This window comes from Ochotona princeps, chromosome 1 (genome assembly GCF_030435755.1).
Source record: "Ochotona princeps isolate mOchPri1 chromosome 1, mOchPri1.hap1, whole genome shotgun sequence".
In the NCBI taxonomy this organism is placed as follows: Eukaryota; Metazoa; Chordata; class Mammalia; order Lagomorpha; family Ochotonidae; genus Ochotona; species Ochotona princeps.
In genome coordinates this window covers 111081883-111101161 of record NC_080832.1, presented here as the reverse complement: position 1 = coordinate 111101161, position 19279 = coordinate 111081883, and the positions used below count along the sequence as shown (strand labels likewise).

Below are 19279 nucleotides of genomic sequence, written 5' to 3'. Positions count from 1 at the left end.
TGCTGGCTGGCTGTCGGCAAGCTCTGAGGTCTTGAGGGTACCTAGGGCCATCCATGGATAAGGCCACTGTATATGTAGGTGAGAAATGAATCCTGAGGGACTCCCAACGACAGGGCCACTGTACTTGCAGGTAAGCAAGGGGACTGAGATGAGACCTGGTGGTTTTTAAAGAGTCAGACTGATGCACCAGCCCACAGGGGAATCCTGAGTTGGGTTTGTTAGTGTGGAACCTTGCTGACCTCCATACGCTAGTCCACACGAAAGCCAGGGCTGGAGGCCTGTCTAGCAGGGCTAGATCCCAGTTCCTGACTAAATGTCGGAACGGGACAGGTCACATTAGGCAGGGCCATGACATTAACCAGCATGCGAGAGAACCATGTCCGGGGGCTAGATTCTGTGGGATATGTGTGGGCCGAACTCTGTGGAAATACAAGTTCCACTGGTTAGCTCAAGAGTTGGGGTGGTGATGGGTTGATCTAAGTGTGACCATGGACCTGCCAACACTTCACGGATACAGGGACAGAAAATAGTCTGGGCAGGTCCAGGCTGCAGCACCTGCATATGCATCACAAAACAGGGTGTGGGGTGGGCTAGGCCGCAACATTCACCAGTTCATACAAGACCAAGATGGAGGAGCAGGCTATGCCAAGCGAGAGCATAGTCGCCACTGGCATTCATGAGATCTGGGTCTTGGAGTGGGCCTCGTAGAAGAACTTGGGAAACTCCCCTAGTGGGTCATAGTTCCCGCTGGTGAACACATGGTCCAGGCCTGGGGATCAGACAGGTTAGGCAAGGTAGTTTCAACTGTTGGCAAATGTGTGGGTTGGTTTTGGGAGAGGGCAGACCGGGCAGGGCCAAGCAAACCTTAACTCCTGGCAAGCATAGAAGCCAAGTTGAAGCACAGGTCATGCTGGACTAGGCTGTCATACCTTCCAGTTTGCATGAGCCAGGGATGGAAGCAGACTGAGTAGGGCCAGGTTCCAGCACCCACATTATACCAAGTTGGCATGTGCAAGACCTATGACTGGGAACAGCCCTGGCTGGGGAACAAAGGGGATGCCCTGGCTGGGTTGTGGTTCCCACTGGTGACTGCAATGACATGAGTGAGGTGCTGCTGTCTAGTTTGAGCATGGCTACCAATGTCCCTCAGCACAGGTGTGGGCTGGGTCTGGGGTGTGTCGGACTGGGCCAGACTCCTATACCCATTGATGCTTGTGAGAACCAGGGTAGGTATAGGATGGGCTGAGCTGGGTCTCTGCCCCTGCTGAGCCTTTTCTGAGCTATGTCTGGGTGTGGGCCAGACTTGGCTGGGTTCTAACACCCAACAGAAAAAACCGAAATGGGAGAAGGCCAGTCAGGAAAGGCCATTGCTCCTGTTAGGACAGGAGGTGGACTAAGTATGGCTGGCTCAAGAACCGCTGATGGGCATCAGATCTGGCATTGGGAGAGGTTCTGATGGAGGAGCTTGGGGAACTCCTCTGTCAGGACACAGTCCCTGCAGGTGAACACAAGAATCACAACAGGGAGCAATCCAGATGAGGCCAGGTAATGCTACCCACTGGCATATACTTGGTGCTAGTCAGGAGCAAACCAGGCTGGACCAATTTATGTCACCCGCTGGCAAATCTGAGCACCAGAATGGAGTGTGGTCAGGCCAGGTTGGGCCACAACACAAGTCAGTTCACATAAGGGCCAGGTCTGGGGGCCGGCTGGGCTGGGTTAGGCTGTAGCCCCCACTAGTGTGAGACAGAATTGGGGGTGGGCTGGGCTGGGCCAGGCTACAGCATCCACTGGCAAATGCCGATATTAGGCAGGCCATGCAAGACTGGGCCACAGCACCAAACCAATATGCACATGTGAGACCAGGGGAGGGTAGGGGGGCTATGAGAGGCTCTCCTGCTGGACCACCACTCACTCCTACTGGTAAGCGTGAATTGGGATGGGAGCAGACCAGGCTGGGCAGCACTACAACATAACCTGTTGGTCTCATGTGGGCTGGATCAGGGGAAAGCCAGGCTGGGTTGACTGTTCCTACTGGTACATGCATAAGCCAGAGGGAGTGAGGGTTGATTGGGCTTTGCTACAGCATCAGCTGGCTGATGCTGGCATGGGGGCAAATTCTGTCAAGCTAAACTGCAGAACCACCTGGAAAGTGTAAGATCCAGGAGTGGGAGTGAGCCCAGTAGGGAAATAGTGGACACCTCCCCCTTGAGTTGCCACTCTGACTGTTGAGCATGAGAACCAGGTCTGGGGCAGGCATGGCTAGACAGAGAGTGGCACTCACCAGCACATGTGTGGGCTGGATAGTGGGGCTGGCTGGGTTGAACTGGGTCGACATGTATGAGAGCTGAATGGGATGTGGGACAGACAGAACTAGTCGGCTGTACATACTTGCAAGCACGGGAGCCAGGGCAGGGGCAGGTATGGTGGGGGTTATTGGGAGTCGCCTGGACTAGCTGCAGCTACCACTGACTGGTTTGTGTAAGGGCCGAGTGTGTGGTGGGCAAGATTGGGCTGGGCTACAATACCCACTGGTTTGTGTAGAGACAGAACTGACCCAGCAATTGCAACCACCAGTATGTGCATAAGCTGATTAGGATGATGGACTGTACCAGAACCAATACTGGCAAGCACATGCAAGAATCAAGTCTGGGGGCCCGGCAGCATGGCCTAGCGGCTGAAGTCCTCGCCTTGAACGCCCCAGGATCCCATATGGGCACTGGTTCTAGTCCCGGCAGCCTTACTTCCCATCCAGCTCCCTGCTTGTGGCCTGGGAAAGCAGTCGAGGATGGCCCAAGGCTTTGCGACCCTGCACCCACGTGGGAGACCTGGAAGAGGTTCCTGGTTCCCGGCTTCGGATTGGCACAGCACCGGCTGTTGCGGTCTCTTGGGGAGTGAATCATCGGATGGAAGATCTTCTCTATATCTCCTCCTCTGTGTATATCTGACTTTGAAATAAAAAATAAATAAATCTTTAAAAAAAAAGAATCAAGTCTGGGATCACTTCAGATGAAGTTTCTCTGGGGATCCCCCCAACTGAATTCTAGACTCAGAACCCCAACCATAGAGAGAATTGCAGGTTTCATGGTCTGACCATGGAATGCATGAATTAGAGCTGGGCCTCCTCAGTGGCTTAGATGGAGCAGTGGACAGCATAAGCTGGTGCACAGGAAGGATATGGCAGTCTATTGGAGGCTCCAGGGGACACCTGGTACCATGGCAGAGGCTGGAGGACAGAACAAATTGATCAACTACTCTAGCCAAGTGCTGGCAGTGAATATCTGGGCAAATGGAGACTATAAGTTGGTCTGTGTCAGCCAGTGGATTCCGGAGAAATTCCATCCTGCTTGGAGGTGAGATTGGCAGTAATTCACAGCTGTTGAACTATCAAAACCTCATGAGCAGGACCCTCAGAGCATGCTCCACATCCGGAACCCTGGGGTAGTGTTAGGGTGGTTGTTCATCCCAGCGTGCAAAGGCATTTGGGAGGCTGGGTGTGGCTTCTCACCTTACTGTCCCCCTTCCCCCAAACACAGGAATTAAAAAAGAGAACATGGAAATAATGGTCTTACCCACCTTCCTATAGTCCCTGACCCTTATCACCCTAATCAACTATGTAAAAATCATCAAAAATAAAAGTAATTATAAACAAACAGAAAATCTTTCTAGAAAGAAAAAAATCTGTTTTCAAGCACTGTCTTGCAGGACTACCAAAAGGTTGTGGTCCATCCCCTCCCCCCTTTTATTTTCAATTGAAAAGGCCTTTACACTGTACTTTACAGATGTGGACATAAGGGCATTAGTTTAGGTGACCTTTCATTATGCTTTGGTTGTTAAATTTATATTTCTTTCTTATTCTTGAACACTGTGGTGAGTATTCACCGAGTCTCTTTTCCACATTCTTTTTAGCCCCAGGCACACGGAAAGTTAAGTGTGGTGGCCTCCTCCCAGCCATTTGAGTCAGGGTCAGGCCAATAAGCTGTGCGCAGAAGTGATGAGGATGCCTCTGGCAGAGACAGGGCAAGCACGGGCAGGACCCTGGCGTCCGGCTCTTCCGCCTGGCCTGGGCCAGGCAGCGTTGCAGATGGAAGCAGCAGGGAATGCAGCGTCAGTGAGGCGACTGGCCATAGTGCAGCGTCTCTATGGCACCGTGTCTCACACCACGTGAGCCTGTATGGCAGTGTTAGGCCAGCACACAGGAGCCAATTAAAATATGCATACGTTCAGTTTTCCAAGTTAAACTTGTTGATCCCTATACACCAGTTCTGCCATGGAAGTATCTCAACCATTTGCAATCTACTGGAATGAGAATAAAATTGTTTTTCACATCTCCTTTTCTACTCCAGTCCTCATTCTTAGTCCAAAATTGTTTTGTTTTGTTTCTGGTGTGGGGGTGGAGCTGTGAGAGGAGGGGAGCAGGGAGACTTACAAGGAAAAATAAAAATCGACGAAGAGCTTAGGAAAGTTTGTTATTATTGGCTTACAGGGCTTCCGAAAACTTCAGAATGAGCTGCATAATCAGTTCAATTATTTAATTAGCATGAGAATTTTAAGTACAAAAAGCCATCAGAAATTACGACGGTAAGAACTGGCGCTAATTTTCTTTCCTTGTAAAATATCCCAGCATTCGTCTCGTAGGACGTGAACCCACACACAGCGGGTTTTCGACTACAAACATACTTTATTAATAGCTGACACGACCAGTTTCCCAATGCTCTGCTTCCGGTAGATTTCACAGCGTGTGGTTTTCATCAAAGTCAAGGTCTTAGGAAAACGTGAAGTTTTGTTTTGTTTTGTTTTGTTTTTTCCCTCTTCACCCAGCAGAGGAGCGTCGGAGCTCCGACTCCCTTTCGCCTCAGCCGAGCAGGACGGTCCTCCGGGGCCGCGCGGGCTCATTCCACAACTTTTCCACAAAAGATGAACTTTCCGGTGTGCGACCTTTCCTAGCTGATCGAAAACGTTCTCAGTTTGAGAGACTGACGCGCCGGTGCCCGTGCGAGGCTTCTGAGGGGGCTGTCTCCCCGGGTGGAGCGCGCGGGGCGAGGAGGGACTGGGAGGACGGGGCACGGGGGAGACGGGAGGACAGGGGCGAGGGAGGACGAGGGGAAGGGGGTACAGGAAACCGGGGGTTCAGGGGGACGGGGTGACAGGGAGAGGGAGGACAGGGGTGACTGGGGTACGGGGTACGGGGTACGGGGTACGGGGCGAGGGAGGACAGGGTGGACAGGGAGGACGGGATAGGGTGACAGCAGGAGCGGGGGAGGCGGGTGACGGGGGCGAGGGAGGACAGGGAGAGGGGTTCGGGGGACCGAGGGCCCAGGGGGACGGGGTGACGGGGGGGCGGGGCGAGGGAGGACGAGGGGAAGGTGGTACAAGGGATCGGGGGTTCAGGGGGACGGGGTGACAGGGGGAGGGAGGACAGGGTGACTGGGGGGACGGGGCGAGGGAGGACGGATGGGGGGGTTCGGGGGTACGGGGTCAGGGTTACGGGAGGACAGAGTACAGGGCACGAGGGCACAGGGGACGCTCCACCCCGCCCCGCCCCGCTCGGGGGAGTCCCAGCCGGCGCGCCCTTCCCGGCGTGCCCCGCGCGGGGACTCTTAACGTGAAGCGGCGGGTGACTCAGCCGCGTGGCCGCGCGGCCCGGGAAGCGCGGGGCGGAGGGCGGTGCGGCTCGGCCGGTCCCCTCGGCGCTGCCGGCGGGCGGGCGGATTCCGGGTCCCGAGCGCGGGGAGGAGGCGCGCGGCCCGCCAGGGCGAGTAAGTGACGGCACGGCCAGGGTCCGGGCGGCGGGCGTGGCCCGAGGCTCGCCTTTGTGTCCGCGGGGGACGCCGCTGGGACCCCGGCGTCCTGGGGAGGCCGCGGGACGCGTGGGCAGAGCGGTGGGCGGGCGCCTGCGCTCGGGCTGCGAGCGGAGACGGTCAACCGAGGGCCTGGCGAGGGCCCGGGGACTCTTGAGTCCGTGGAAGAAGGGGCGTGTAGTTGATGGGACTTCCTCCTCCCGTGTGTGCAGGGGAGAGTTGGCCCTCGGCCTCCTCTCTGTCTCTCTCTCATCTCTGTCTCTCTCTCTCTCTCTCTCTCTCTCATCTCTCATCTCTCATCTCTCTCTGCTGGCCGGGCTCTAGATCCCAGTTAGGGCTGGGTAATGCGGGTTAGGGGTAGAGGGAACTTCAGAGGGATGAGCAAAGCTATGTGAGCTGACGGGAAATACAAATACGGTTCCAAGCCCTTTTGTGCCCCGGTCTGCGATCTGCAGCTCTTAGCTGACAGATTGAGGGTTTTCCAAAAAACAAGGTGTTGGAGTGCTGTCATTCGGGTGCCTTGACTGCAGTCCGGGGACTTCACCCTGGACCCCTCGCCCAGATCCTGAATGGGAAGTTCAGGTGACAGTTCCCTGGCAGATCCTAGCGCCACTCCCAGAAATTTGAGCCTGGAAAGATCTGGGGAAGTGGGGTGTGTGTGTGTGTGTGTGTGTGTGTGGTCTATTAGTGTCTTACTGGTGCTCCTGGGATCTCACTTTGAAAAACATCGTTGTTCTAGTCTTGGCATTTTTAAATTTACATTAAAAATAGTTTATTTACTTAAAAGGGAGGGTGGAGGGCTCAGGGCTGGGAGCTATCTTCACTCTCATTCCCCCAGATGCCCACAACACCTGTGCTGGGCCAGGCCCAAGCCTGGAGCCCTAAATGTCCACCCAGGTCTCCCACAAGGGCTGCCTCCCAGGAGCGGTCTCAGGAAGCGGGCTTGGGCAGGAGGGCTGGGTGTCCCACAGCTGGACACACTGGGCTGGACAGCCTCTCCAGGCTGGGCGTCTGTGTAACTGCCTGACTGCTTATCGTCTTGTTGGCTTCTTCCTCTCCTGCCCTCTAATCAGCTGTGGGCCTGACTCTCTGGGACCTGACATGAGAAAACACAGAGCTTCCTTAGCTCCTGGTACGGGGGTAGGAAATGATTTGGATATGTGTTCTCCTGTTGCCTTGCCAGCTTAGAGATCAATTGCCTTTCCCTGACTAAACTAGTTGTTTTCTTCCTGGGGGATACGTCCAGGATCCCCGGAGCGTCAGGACTGCCATCGGGCCAAGTCGGCTTACTCTCTCAGCTCTCTCCTGATAGATGGAAGCAGGGCAACCCATACCATACAGCTCCTATGGTCTCCTGTGTACCCAGTCCATGGCATATAGCGGTGCCACTGGCGTTTATGATGGCTTTCAGCTTTGCATTAATTCAACCAGAAGTCTGAGTAATGCCTGCTTATGCAAGGCCTATAGTGGGCATGTTACTGACAACGTTGCATTATGGTACAGAATCGCATTGCTCCCATGAGACAGGTGAAGGCTGAGCGAGCTCCACTGCTGCTGAAAGCATTTTCTGTCTCTTCTTATCCCTCCAAGGAAACGTGCAGAGATGAGGTCAGAGTTGGGCCATGCATTTCTTTTTCCCGTCCTTGGACTTCTTACTATGATCTTTTTCTGTTGGTTCACAAATTGTCGTGTCTTCCCTTGGGGAAGAGTCTTAGGCTTCCCGATTGCCAGGTCTTCCTGTGTCTTTTGACTAACTGGGGTAAAAACTTTAGGGGAATTTGCTGAGTGATTTCTGGTTGCAAGACCCAGAGTCCTGGAAATATGAGGCTTAGAGATAAGGAAACCGATTATAAATTTATCTAGTGCAATTCTCTCACCTTTCACATAAAATCTTTTGAGAAATGAGATGGTGGTTGAGGACTCCTGGTCCCAAACCCAATATCCTGATCACTCACACCAAGAAAAATATTCTCAAGAAATAGAAAATATCCAGAGAAATTATAAGTAGGTGAAGAAAATGGAGACACTCCCCTATGACTACAAAAACAGTGTTAGCTGAAAAATGAAGGTGAACAGGACCTATCTAAATCATCTACAGTGGGATTACTGTAATCAGAACCCTTTGGAATTTAAAATAAACAGAGCAAAGAAAAATGAGAGCAAGCAAATAGATTGCAAGCTTGTAAAACCCATAAGATGTTAGGAACTCGGTGTTTTTAACAAAATTTCATGTAAAATCAGTCAAATACCTCAGTGGACTTTTATTACATGTTAGATGCTTGAGCAATAGCGTAAATCATTTGAAGGTGTGATTGGAAGTATACTGTTGTCCTTACCAAAGTTATTAAGTATCTCTATAATACAATGTAAGGTTGGTCTAACTGCTCATCTGAGTCAGTATATTTTTTAATGTTTTGTGGAAAATGGGATTATTAAAATTATATATGCATCTCTGGAATAATAGGAAGGAGAGAATTATGGTTGAAAGAAAAGGAACTTGGCATACTTTGCTTTAGAGTTCCCCAAATTAAGCATGGTTGGATTGTTCTTGCATATTTATGAAAACAATGGCAATAGAAAGGGCTTAATAATGGTTTAACACCATTGTCCCATTTAATTGTTTCATGGATTAGGAGTCTAAGGCATGAGAGCTTGTTTGCCCAAACTCTGAATATCTAGTGAGAGGGTGAACCTGTATTCAAAGTTAAGTTCATCTCACTTTTTTTTTTTTTAAAAAGATTTATTTTTATTGCAAAGTCAGATATACAGAGAGGAGGAGAGACAGAGAGGAAGATCTTCCGTCCGATGTTTCACTCCCCAAGTGAGCCGCAACGGGCCGATGCGCGCCAATCCGAAGCCAGGAACCAGGAACCTCTTCTGGGTCTCCCACATGGGTGCAGGGTCCCAATGCATTGGGCCGTCCTCGACTGCTTTCCCAGGCCACAAGCAGGGAGCTGAATGGGAAGTGGAGCTGCCGGGATTAGAACCAGCGCCCATATGGGATCCTGGGGCGTTCAAGGCGAGGACTTTAGCCACTAGGCCACGCCGCCGGGCCCCATCTCACTTCTAAACTATCCACATTTATGCTCAGTGGTGTCATACTTGCACTTCATTAGGTAATGTTTGAAGTCACTCTTCAACCCTTGCTCCTTCATTTACTAGTCTGGGTAAAGTGCTCCTCACTCTCTGTGTCTCTGTGATAGTAGTAATGCTATCTCCGAGGGTTTTTAGAATCAAATTAATTCATCAAGTACTGCTAATATTGTCTAACAAATAGTAAATTCTCGGGAAATGCTGCTGTTCAGATTGTAATTATCACTAATTAAAATATTAAGTTTTTTTGATGAGTAATAAGTATAAAGTAAACTGCATCTCTGTTCCTGGTTAAACAGAGTAGCTTATTGCAGTATTGGAAAGCACTGCGATGGAGTGGAAAGAACCACAACCCAGACCAGAGGTTTTGCTTCTGCCTGCCTTTGTCATGCCTGGCTCTGATCAGAGGCTCAGGTTTTCTGTTTCATACAGAAGATTGTGATGAAGAGCCAACGTAAATGAAACCTTAATTTTATATGTGAAATACTATTAAAATTATGGAGAACAATTACAGTTGATTATTGTTGGATAGATATTCAAAGTTCAGCTTCCTTAGAATAAGACAGCTGTGATTAATTCTGCTCTAGATGAAGGCTGCAACCTTCACTAGAAGACACCTTCCACAATGCTGTTTTTCGGGGAGTGGGATGGGTGAAGTTCAATTTCTGCAGTCTTATCTTTGTTTCACTTTGTTAAGGCTGCCATCAGGACCACAGACCAGATGGCATGAACTGTGGAAATGAGTTTTTTCACAGTGCTGACAGCTGCATGCCCAAGATCTAAGTGTGGGCAGGGCTCTGTCTAGGGAGGCCTGCCTCTTGGCTGTAGTTGGCTCCTCCCTGTATCACGTGAGGTCTGAGGACTCTGTAGCCTAAGTCAGCTGGTGGACTTGCTTTCCCACAAGTGGGTGCCTCACCCTGAGCACCCTGTGCCCTGGGGCTCAGGGAGCAGCCACTCTTTCCTGCTTTTTCCTGTTATTTAGAAGCCTGCTTGCTCTAGAGTCCCTGAGCAAGAAACTGCATGAATCATTGGGTTGGATTCAAGGCTGTTGGCATTATCCTGACATCCTGCTGGCTAATCTTCTTGAGAAACTGTTTCATTTATTTAGCTTAAATTCCTAGTCCATCTGTTTAGCATATTTCTTCCTTAATCTAGGATGGAATAATGTCAGGCTCTTATGTTATATTGTTTCCTTCTTTAAAAAGTTTATTTATTTTTATTACAAAGTCAGATATACAGAGAGGAGAGACAGAAAGGAAGATCTTCCATCTGATGATTCACTCCCCAAGTGACAGCAGCAGCTAGAGATGCACCGATCTGAAGCAAGAAGCCTGGATCCTCTTCCAGGTCTCCCACGCAGGTACAGGGTCCCAAGGCTTTGGGCCGTCCTCGACTGCTTTCCCAGGCCACAAGCAGGGAGCTGGATGGGAAGTGGAGCTGCCGGGATTAGAACTGGCACCCATATGGGATCCCGGGTGCATTCAGGGTGAGGACTTTAGGCGTTAGGCCATGCCACCGAGCCTGAAGTGTTGTTTTCTATTTAAATTTCGAATTTTCTCTTAAACAGTTTTTGGCTTTTTTTTTTTTAAAGTTTTTTTTTTTTTTTTTTTTTTTAATTGGAAAGGCAGATATACAGAGAGGAAGAGAGACAGAAAGATCTATCCGCTAGTTCATTCTTCAAGTGGCCACAACAGCTGGAGCCAAGCTGATCCAAAGCCAAGAGCCAGGAGCCCCTTCCAGATTTCCCACACGGATACAGGATCCCAAGGCCCTGGGCTATACTCTTGCTTTCCCAGGCCACAAGCAGGGAGCCGGATGGGAAGTAAAGCAGCATGACATGAACGGGTGCCCATATGAGATCCCGGCACAGGCAAGGCGAGGATTTAGCCACTAGGCTATTGTGCCAGGCCTGCTTATGCCAAGATGGTTTTGAAAAACCATCCCAGTCATCCTAGTAGTTCGTTGAGGAGTTCCCTCTTTTTAAGGATACATATTCATGGAAACATTATTTTAGAGACTACTCAGTCTAAATATTCAGTAAGATAATTTTTAAAAATCATTTAATCCTGCAAGTATAAGGGAGTAGTTTTTTTCTATACATGCATTTATTATTTCAACCTACCTTTTACAAACCTATTAATATTGCTTCATGCCATTTTTTATGCCTTTTTGTTTTTAATTTTCCTTTTAATATTGTTACATAATTGAGACAGATATACTCCCATGTGGGTCCTGATTCGGATGAGAGGGTCAGGTATGGAAGAAAGGGAGTGGGACACATGTTTCCATTTTTTTTCCTCCTGTGTTCTCAGTGGAGGAAGTGGAGGAAACTGCTCCTTGCTGTCAAATTACATCAGCACCCGGAGATGGAGGATGGTCATTTGATGATGCCTTAGTTTGGGGAAGAGTGTTCCGAGGGTATTACTCAAGTACTTTGGATAGTTCTTAGAAGTTGTTAGTTTCATTGCACCAGGGTAGGTGTTGGTTTCACTGCTCTAGGGTTGAAAAAATCTTTCCGTGGTCTATTGGTTGACAAAGTCCACTTTAGTCCATCCACAGCCTGCCAGGGGAGTGCTCACAGTTTATCTGTGGGGGAACAGTACAGGGGACACTGCAGTACAGCCTAATGTAAGTCACATCCCCCAGTTCTGTGCTTGCCAGCTGACGCTGTGGCCCAGCCTGACTGGCCCCCACTTGTTCTGGTTCTCATGCATTCCAGAGGATGAGACAGTGTGGCCAAGCCTGGCCTGCCCCCAGTCTCAGTTTTCACGCTGGCCTGTGGAGTTCCCCTGCCATGCCCATTTCCTTGGTGGGTTTTATGTGTGCTGGCTGGTATTACAGCCTAGCCCAGCTGGGCATGGCCTACACCCTGTCCAGACATGCCAGCAGGTGCTCTGACTGGGCCCAGTTCAGCCTGTCCTCAGCCCTGGCACACCCAAATGCTGAGGAGTGCTCCAGCCTTGCCTCCAGCCCAGGCTGTTTGGGAATACCCACCAGGAGCTGCAGCCTAGCTGCAGATCCCATGCATGCTAGCGGGTACAGAGGCCCTGCTTGGCATAGTCTGCCCTCAGTCCCAGCCTTTACATGTGCTTGTGGGTGCTGCAGCTTGCCCCCACCCAGCCTCCTTCAGTTCCACCTCACATGAGTAACAGGTGAGTTCCTGTCAGGTGAGTTCTGTGGCCAAGTCTGACTTGGCCCATCACCATCATCTGCTCTCCACGTAAACCAGAGGGTGCTGCAGTCCCAGAGAAGTGAACCATAGGTCCCCTACAGAATCTGCCCCCAAGCCTGTTCTCTCACGTTCTGGTGGGTTTTGCGGCCCAGCATCACATGGTCCACCCCCTGCTGACACTTGCGGGCAGGTACTGTGGCTTGGCCCAGCCAGGCATGCCCCCAAAGCCCCAGCTTTTGCATGTCCGAGTGAGTGGCAGACTATGCTATTTATCCCAGCCCAGTGTCCCACATGGGCAGATGCCTTGACCTGACTAGAAATATCCTCCAGTTTTCTCCCTTTAAACCATTCCACCTCAGCTTCCTCACCACATGCAAGTGCAGTGGCCGGGTCCATGGAAGACCCCAGAAGTCATTCTTCCACTATCAGATATGCCCTTGCTGCTCCCACCCCAGTATATCCCAAGACCCCTTTCCCTGGACAGTCTGCAGCCCCCCACCTGGGGACTAATGTGGTTTTCCCCACCTTCCCCACTTACTTTTACAAAAAAAAAAAAAAGAAGAATAAGAAAATGAATGTGCATCTAGTTGGCATACTGGTATAGTTAACACAGATTTGGTGTTAATCAGCCCAGAATGCCCGTCAGCCACTAGCTGCCCAGTGGTGTAGCGCTTGGCTAGGTACAAGGTAACCTATGTAGTTGCCTACAGCTAGGGAGTTTTAGTTATTCTAAAACATTTATTTTTATTCATTTACTTGGTGAGTTATATTTGTTTTTGAATGTTAAACCACCTTTTGTCATAATGTATTATCCTTTTTTACATGTCTGGAATTGACTTTCTAACAGTTTGCTACTCTTGTACTTCTATGTTCATGAGAAGAGAGGAGTGGCCCGCAGTCCTTTTGGTAATGTGTTGCTCAGGCTTTGGAGCAGTAGTTTGCTGGCTTCAGCAGATGAACTGGTTAATAATCCCTATTGTTTCTATTCCATGAAAAGCTTGGTATAAGGGTAATATCATTTTTTATTGTATGGAAGAATTTTCAGGTCAGGCTATTTGGTCTTGGAACTTTTTTATGGGAAGTTTTAAATTTTGGATTAAACTTCTTTATTAGAAATTGAACTTTTCAGATTTTCTAATATTTCTCATCCATATCATCTAAAATTTTTAACTTGTTGGTATAAATTATATGGAAGGTATAACATAAACTATCCAGGATAACTGCTGTCCTTTCAAAGTCCCACAGGATCTTAAAGGGAGTCCTCCCTTTTTTTTTATAATTGTAATAAACACTGCTTTTTTTTTCTTTTTTTAAAAAGATTCATTTGAAAGGCAGAGTTACAGAGACAGAGACATCCTTCATCTACTAGTTGTCTACCCAAATGTCCACAAAAGCTGGGATCAGGAGTCTCATCCAGGCTTCCCAAAGGTGGCCTGGGCCCGCACACTTAGGCTTTCCCAGGCACGTTATCAGAGCGCTTCATCTGAAGTGGAGCAGTGCCCATGTGGGATGCTAGCACCACGGTGGTGGCCCAACTGGCTACACCATAGCATCAGCCTTTGTCATTTTCTTTCTGAAACATCATTGTGGTATCATTTATTTAAATGCAGTTCACCCATGTAGACAGTTAAGAGGATTTTTAGTATATACACAGAGTTGTACAGCCAGTAACACTGTATCTTTGTCAGTTGCTCATGGCTTTCCATTTTTTTGCCTTTTCTGAAAGCCAGTTTTGTAGTCATTTTTTTCTTTGAGTTTTCTTTTTTATTCTTTATTATTTCTTACCTTATACTTGTATATATATTCAACCTTTCTGAGAAGGCTACTTTATTGTTTTTCAGTCTTTTCTGATATATGCTTTATGTCTATAACTTCCCTTTATTATTCGACTTTAGCCTCATTAAAGCTCTGATATCTATTATTTTTCAGAAGGGCATCGCTTAATTTTCCAATGTTTAGGAATATTTTGGTTCCTTTTTAGATTACTATTAGATTATTAAATTATTTATATCATTATTTATTTGAAAAACAGAGTTAAGACAGAGAGAGAGATCTTCCATGCTCTGGTTCACTTCCCAAATGGCAGCAATGGCTGGGGCTGAGCCAGTCCGAAGTCAGGAGCCCAGAGCTGCTTCTGGGTCTTCCACATGGCAGCAGGTGCCCAAGCACTTGAGCCATCTTCTGCTGCTTTCCTAGGTGCATCAGCAGGGAATTGGATCTGAAGTGCAACAACCAGGTCTCAAAGCAGTGCCTATATGGGAAACCAGTGTTGAGGCAGAAGCTAAACTTGGTATGCCACAATGCAGGCCTGGGATATTCTGTTTTTGTTATTGATTTCTAACATGATACTACTGTGTTCAGAGAATGTAACTGCAAATTTCAATCCTTAAACATAATATTGACCCATTCTATATGAAACTGTACCACAAAATTCAAAAATTCAAAATAAAAATTTAACAAAAAAAAACATAATATTGAGACTGTGTAGTCAGTGTAGTCTATTCTAGTTTTTTAGATATACTTGCAAAAGAATGCTATTCTGCGACTGATGAATGCAAATTAGGTCAAATTTATGGATGGTGTTATACAAATGTTTTGTATTAGCAATGAGGAAACTACCATTGGCTATTGTAAATAAAGTTTATTGGAACACAGCCACAATTATTTATGAATTTCCTGTGGCTGCTTTTGCATTATGATTGTATGGCCCATAAGACCTGAGATATTTACTGTCTGGACCTTCCAGAAGAGTTTGCCACCCCAGTTCTAAATTCTTATTCCCAGGCTGATAACAGAAAACTTGGGGGTGTTTCACAGGATTCTTCCTCCATGACAGACCTTTCATAGTTTAGTTTCCCCAGCACCTTGAGGCAGATAAAAGCTCTGCTCAACTTCTATTAAAAAAAAAAAATAGTATTTGAAAGGCAGAGAGAGAGAGAGATCCATCTTCCATCCACTAGTTCACTCCCCACATGGCCACAATAGCTGAGACTAGTTCTTGGCTCCTGGATCCAGCTTGGCCCATCCTTGGCCACTGTAGCCATTTGGAGAGTGAATCAGAAGATGAAAGATCTTTCTCTGACTTCCCTCCACCCAACTCTGCCTTTTAAATTAATCTTTTTTTTTAAAGGCAATATAATTAAAATCATCTGGCAGCACGATAGGCTGCTTTATGGAAAAGACCTAAGTATATGTTAAGAAGAGCTTGGAGGCTTTAGGGGACAGATCCATGAGTAAACACCACAGCAAGAGGAAATTCTGCAAATTATCAAAAATGATTGTCAAGAAGATGCATCAAGGCCGTGTTATTTAAGGACCAGTGCCAACTAGTATAAAGTTTTCAGTGAATCTCAGGAACCAAAAACGTCATCCAGCAAAACCCACATGGGGGTAGGCGCCCATGCACTTGGACCATCCTTTGCTGCTTTCCCTCAGCAATCACCAGGGAGCTGGATCAGAAGCAGAGCAGCCAGGACTTGAACTGGTGCCCATATGGGATGCCAGAGTCGACACTGCCTTTTTAAATTGTCACTACTAACAGTGTTCCTTGAATTTTTCTAGAAGTTTGTCAAGTTATCTTAAAAACCTGCTTGTCGTTACAGAATTTTAGTTTTCAGCGATGGCAAGCAGAACAGTATCCTGGACATTAACGACTGTGCCCTGGAGATTTCGTGCTTTGTTGATTGGCTTTTTCTTAGGCATACCAAGCTTCACTTGCTTTATTGTGTGCCTTAAGTTGTCCTTTTTTATAAATAATTGTTTTTGTTTTATTTTTTATAATGATTATTACATGGTTGATCAGGGTGGGAAGGATTGAGGGCTAGGGAAAAGTGGGTAAAATCATTGTATCCAAATTTGCTATTTCTTCTTGTTTCTGGGGGAAGGGGAGGGAAGCCACACCTGGCTTCCCAAATGTCCCAGTACCCAGGGATGAGGAACTGTCACCTGTTATCAACCCAGGGTCCCAATGTGTGCGTGTTCCCAGGGTTCTGCCCAAGTGGTTTGGATAGTTCTGAAATGCTCTCAGTTTCACCAATCCAAGGATGATGCAGCCCTCCTGTGTCCACTGACTGACATGTTTATCCTCAGGTCTCCATTCACCGAGACTTTTTGCTATTTTTGTTTGGATGGGGTAGTTGTCCATTGAATTGTTCTTAACCAGTTAAATCCAACTAAATGATTAAGCATCCAAATTGCAGAATTTTATCTAACTTTTTGGCAATAAAGTTAAAAGAAATTACAGTGGAATTTGATCTTTATTTGGACTCAGATGGTAAAATCAATTCCACTTGGGGCTGGTGCTGTGGTTAGTGAGTAAAGTCATAGCTTGCAGTGTTGGCATACCATATGGGCAGCAGTTCAAGTCTTGACTGCTGCCCTTCTGTTCTGGCTCCCTATTGATGTTCCTAGGAAGGTAACAGAAGATGCTCCAAGTCTGTAGGCCCCTGCGCCTGACCCCAAAGCAGCTCCTGGCTCCCGGCTTTGACCTGGCGCAGCCTCAGTCAGTATGGACATTTGAGGTGTAAACCAGCAACTGGAAAATTTCTCTTTCTGGCATTCAAAGAAGTAAATACATAAATAGTATATTTTTATTTGTATATATAAATATATATATATATATATATGTGTATATATATTTAGAAATCAATTTTATTCCAGAAACAGAAGCAATTAATTAAAGAGAAGCTATGCTGGGTGTGCCCTGTATTGGCACTGGCAGGTTGTATTACTGGTCTCAGGGTCTTGAGTTTGGAGTCATGTTACCAACCTTGTGAAGTTTACATCAAGATCATGAAGTGAGTCAGACCTGAACGGAGAGTGTAGCAGGGTGCTGCTCTCAGCAGCATAGACGGAAGCCAGAGGCCTAAATTTGAAGCTGGCTTCTCTGCAGGTGAGCTGTGTGCTTATGGGAGCTTCCCTTAACCTTTTGTCCTTTGGTTTCCTTCTCTGTAAAATGAGTAATGATAGCTAACAAAGTTTTTAAGTATTAAATTTAATATTTATGGGGCCTATGCCATGGCTCAACAGGCTAATGCTCTACTTGCAAGCACCGGCATCCCATAGGGTTGGTGGTTTGTGTCCTGGCTGCTCTATGCTTATGGAATGGAAGAGCAGTGGAGGACGGCCCAAGTCCTTGTGCCCCTACACCCACGTGAGAGACCCAGAAGAAGGTCCCGGCTTCAGACTGGCCTGCTCTGTCCTTAGCAAGCCATTTACGGAGTGAACCAGCCGATGGAAGATCTCTCTGTCTCTACTGTCTGTAAATCTTCCTTTCCAATGAAAAGAAACACATTCTTTAAAAAAAAAATTCATGGTATTTATAAAGTGTTTCAATAATATGTAGCATATGATATATATTAAATTAATAAAGTTTTAAGACAAAATATTTCTGATGTGTTTAAGTAATCATGTTTGTGATAGCTGACATATTAAAGAATGTTAGTTCGATTAACTTGTGATTCTCATTTTTTTTTTAGACATTTATTTATTTTTATTACAAAATCAGATATACAGAGAGGAGGAGAGATAGAGAGGAAGATTCACTCCCTAAGTAAGTGCAATGGCTGGTGCTGTGCCTATCCAAAGCCAGGATCCAGGAACTTCTTCCAGGAGCCAGGAGCCAGGAACCTCCTCCAGGTCTCCCATGCGGGTGCAGGGTTCCAAGGCTTTGGGCCATCCTCGACTGCTTTCCCAGGCCACAAGCAGGGAGCTGGATGGGAAATGGAGCCGCCGGGATTAGAACCGGTGCCCATATGGGATCCCGGTGTGTTCAGGGTGAGGACTTTAGCTGCTAGGCTATGCCTCCAGGCCCATGATTCTCATTTAAAATGTCTTGATTGGTTGGGCTTAGATTTGATTACTGATTTGACTTCAAGAAAATCTTGCTAAGTTTGTTATATTTAATAACTTTTAATATATGCTGTAAGTTTAGTCTCCTAGGATCTACCAGAGCTTTTTTGAATACTTCAGAAGATTTGCTTTCTAGGCAATTAAAAAAAATTGCTAAAATAAGAAAAAAGGAATGTTAAAATAATAAGCACAGTTTAAATTTTTTATGGAAATGTCAAATTACAAATTTAGAATAATATATCCATGTTTTATACTTAAATGGTGTGTACAAGAATTGTTTCTATTTATTGCTCTTTAAGTTTTGGTTATTACTTTTTTTGATTAGTTAATATGATTGAGTGATGCGATCCTGTTTAAGTCCTTCAGACCATTTAACTATAAATTTAAATAAAATCTTAAGTCTTGATATAAACCCAACTAATATGTATCTTCTTCAACTTTTAAAAATGATTTACTTATTTATTAAAAGAGTTACAGAGAAAGGGGCAGAGACAAGAGACAGCGAGATCTTCCATCCTCTGACTCACTCCTTAAATGACTACAATGGCAAGGACTGGGCCAATCCAAAGCCAGGAGCCAGGGAACTCCGTCTGGGCCTCCCACAGCAGCGGCAGGGGCCCAAGCACTTGGCCATCCTCCACTGCTTTCCCAGGGACAGTAACGGAGCTGGATCAGAAGCGGAGCAGCCAGAATTTGTTTTTGTTTTTGTTTTTTAAGATTTATTTATTTTTATTGGAAAGTCAGATATACAGAAGAAGAGAGACAGAGAGAAAGATCCTCCGTCCATTTGATGATTCACTCCCTAAGTGATCCCAACGGCCAGTACTGCGCCGATCAGGAGCCAGGGGCTCTTCCGGGTCTCCCATGTGGGTGCAGGGTCCCAAGGCTTTGGGCCGTCCTCAACTGTTTTCCCAGGCCACAAACAGGGAGCTGGATGGGAAGCAGGGCTGCCAGGATGAGAGCCGGTGCCCATATGGGTTCCCGGTGTGTTCAAGGTGAGGACTTTAGCTGCTAGGCCATGGCGCCAGGCCCAGCAGCCAGAATTTGAACCAGCACAGTGTTGGGATGCCAGTGTTGCAGAAAGCTGTTTAACTCACTGTGTCACAAAGCCATCTCCATAACTTAAATTAGAAGATAAGGTGCACTCCCCAAATGCTTGCCAAGGGCAGAGCTGGTGGGCTCAGTCCAGGTGTCACACAGCTGTTGGGCTCAGTCCACGTCTCACACACAGTTGGCAGGAACCCAGGGACTGGATCCATCAGTAGTGCTTCCCATTAGTAAGAAACTGGAGTTGGGAGCCAGAGGTGGGCATTGAATTCAGGCACGTAACTGTTGCTTTACTCCTGTTCCAAACATGCGCTCC

At 47.2% G+C, this 19279-nt stretch overlaps 2 protein-coding genes across 3 annotated transcripts in view; one reads left to right on the top strand and one right to left on the bottom strand.

Annotated features, from left to right (window-relative positions):
• LOC101526420 (serine/threonine-protein kinase 38) overlaps positions 1–19279 on the bottom strand; it is a 113520-nt gene that overhangs the window by 29037 nt on the left and 65204 nt on the right. The window lies entirely within an intron of this gene.
• KCTD20 (potassium channel tetramerization domain containing 20) overlaps positions 5620–19279 on the top strand; it is a 30879-nt gene continuing 17219 nt past the window's right edge. Inside the window, exon 1 of one of the 2 annotated variants that reach the window (XM_058664071.1) lies at positions 5620–5759. The gene's annotated coding sequence lies outside the window, so the exon portion shown is untranslated. Of the gene's footprint in view, positions 5760–16825; positions 16958–19279 lie in introns of those variants that run through there. The other variant, XM_058664074.1, reaches the window with a different exon arrangement.